We start from the raw sequence: 3,115 nt of genomic DNA, 5'->3' as shown, positions 1-3,115 counted from the left end.
TAATTTCCTTATGCCTCTTCAGGTGATCTATGCTCTGCTGTTAATTTTAGAAGAGCAAAATAATTTCAAAAACATAATTGGAATTTCCTGGAAAAAAATCTGAACAGTGCAATAACTACATAAAACAGAATTGAAACAATAGAAAAAATAATATTAGATGGTGAGATAGTAAAATGCTGATAAGTTCTGTATACAATATTTGGTATGTAAAATCTCCCCTTTTAAATGGCATTGTTTGGCTTTAGATTAATAACCATCCCATTTGGAATAAAATGGTTTTTTCTTGAGTGGGAACAGTTTGTCGAGCAAGACAGATTACTCTGTGTGGGAAACTAACGGAAGACTGGCGAGGAGGACTGTAAATACGCTCAAGTGACTTGCATGTGGGGTGCTGGAAAACACAGCTATCACACTAATTGTTGCTTAGTTTTGTGTGCTCAACAAGTAGAACATCTGCACTTAGATAACATAGGCCTGGGATGGACTCAGGGGCACCTTATCAAACACGCCTGGGATTCTTGCCCTGCTGCTGAAGAGATCAAAGCACAGCAGAAAACTCTGCCTGCCTGAATCCTTGAAATACAGGCCCAAGCAGCAAGTGGGAGCTCCCCCGCTCCCTCACTCCCTTGCTAACGAGGACTCTCTTGCTAATAAGGACTCTCACTCCACAGTGCCTGCGTCCCCTGCTTGCCTGCCTCTGCCCGGGTGCTGCTTCAGAGGTTCCCCAATCCATGAGGTATTGACATTAAATTGTTCTTTGCCCTTAATCCGTGGTTTTGTGGTTGTTCCTGCGTCCTGCCTGCATCAGCTCACACACTCTGTGTGGCTGTCCTATCCCTCCTCATCGTTTCTCACTTCATACTTGAAGAAGCTTGGCCAGAAGTGACTTCATATTTTATTCCAATTCCTTGATAAAGTATTTAATATGATCATGCCTATCACTGATTTGCAATCCTTTGAGAAGTGTCAATTAGATGTTGGTTCCCAACCCGCTACCTTTTGAGATCTCTCAGTTAGGTAGTTCCTAATGTGTTAAGGAGGTGCTTGGTTAATCCCACATAGTACTATATTTTGAATTGGACTTGCACATAGTAATCAGCTCACAAATATCTCAGGATATAACTATATTGTTAGTTAAAGTCATAATTGCATTAAAATAATAAAAATGGAATAAATGTGGTAGTGATTGACACTGATTATATTTCCATCCTTTAATTAATTATTGATTGAATTCTGTATCAGCTTTTCTATTATTTTTGTGGAACAGATTTTCCAACAATTTTGCAGGTCATCCCCTTTACCTTTTTAAAAAGTACTATGTCTTCCTGGTGATGTTGCAGGAGTCATTCACAATCGAGAGAGTAACCTGCTGCTGCAGGTCTTAAGCAATTCTTTTAAAATTACCGTGTGAAATTTGTCCAGGCACATGCATTTAAAAGTACTTCAGGCTGAAGATTTACCTCCATCTGTTTTCCTAGTATACCAGAAAATAACTCCTGATGGTCATGGTATGAAATTATATCATCTCACTTTTTCTGAAATTCTTCTCTGTGTGGTTTGGGGTTTTTTTTCATACCAACATGAAATAATGATTGTTTTCAGTTTGTCTTAAGCAGTCACTGAAGCCTTGGAAATAGTAATGACTAATTCCTTTTTAAACACCTCCGCACTACTGGTTAGTGAAACTTTTCAATTTACCTTTGCAGCCAGCATGCTCGGGTGATGGAGGGGAAGTATTCACAAAAGCAATGTTATAAAAATTACCTCTTGGTTCCAGTCTCACTTGTTCTGATTTAATAACTTGCAGCTGAAAAGATAAATAAAAGAAGATATTGTCATGTGTGTTAGCTATCATTCAAACATTTGATCTTTCAAAATACTTTCATTTCAAAATACTTTCAAAATACTACTTAGTTAGTATCAGTTTCATTAGTAACTTCAGCTACTGGCAAAAATAAATGCAGCATGGCAGACAGATCTGCAGAAATCTTGATTACCTATACCGAGTGCTTGAATGATTAAATTTCTACAGCACAACACAGAAATGGATAGATGATAGCAGTCATCATGGACTCACACTGAAGTTTCTCAGTATTTTTGACTTCACTGAATTTGACTTTACACTAAACGAAGTAAAATTCCCATTTCTTGTCCAAATTTGATGTTTCTTTCCACTCTTTCCTTACATTCACAGAGTATATGGATCTCTTCCACGAATGGCAAACTACTACAATGTAGTAAAAGTGAGCCTTCCATCAAAATTGGAAGAAGCTCTTTCTAAAAACATATTGGCTAATTCCATTTAAAATCTTTGCAAGGGCAGAGCAAAAATAAAGCCCTGGAACCACCGCACAAAATTCCTACTGATGTTAGTGAGATTAAACTCCATTACAGATGCTGTGTTTGGTGATGTGTATCACACTGAGTTACTAGAGTAGCACATTTAAGTCATTTATAGTTGACAAAAAATTAATTAATGATGAAGAATGAGCAATAAGTCTTCAGTTTCTGCTACAAAGCACAGACAAAAAATGACCTGGCACTTGTACAGGTGTTTCTGGATAGAATAAAATACAGTTGATATAGGCTGGGAGCTCACCTAAAATGCCCACAGAAAATGTATTCATTTTGCAATTTCACCTTGTGCAGGAGGCAGGATAGCAAGCCAAAAACATACCTTGGCCTTCATCAAAATAAGTTTCTCAGACAGTCCATGATTAAATGACCTTATCATCTATTCTGGTGTCAGGATCAATAATTTTACATGGTGGAAACACATCAGCCTGAGGTCCCATTGGAACTGCAGATATTGTGAGGGAGCTTCTTGCAGCTGTACTATGGAAACCTCCTTTTCTTATCTGAGTATAATTTTTAATAGCTGATGGTCTTGATGGGTTCATCTTGATTTTACCTTAAGAATTAAAAATTGCTGATTAAATTTTAACTATATAGATAATCTATATGCATAGTATGCAGGTGACCTGAACTTCACCTCATTTATATGATTTTAAATCCCCAAAATCCATTAACCTCAAGCGAGTCCAATACTTTCTACTGCAATAGCTATTTCTTTACAGTTTCAAGAGTGCTAATTACTAAGAAAGCTGATATGAAG

Source organism: Calidris pugnax, unplaced genomic scaffold, assembly GCF_001431845.1.
Source record: "Calidris pugnax isolate Ruff unplaced genomic scaffold, ASM143184v1 scaffold18, whole genome shotgun sequence".
Classification (NCBI taxonomy): Eukaryota; Metazoa; Chordata; class Aves; order Charadriiformes; family Scolopacidae; genus Calidris; species Calidris pugnax.
The sequence above is the reverse complement of the archived record's forward strand: the minus strand, read 5'-3'. Positions refer to the sequence as shown.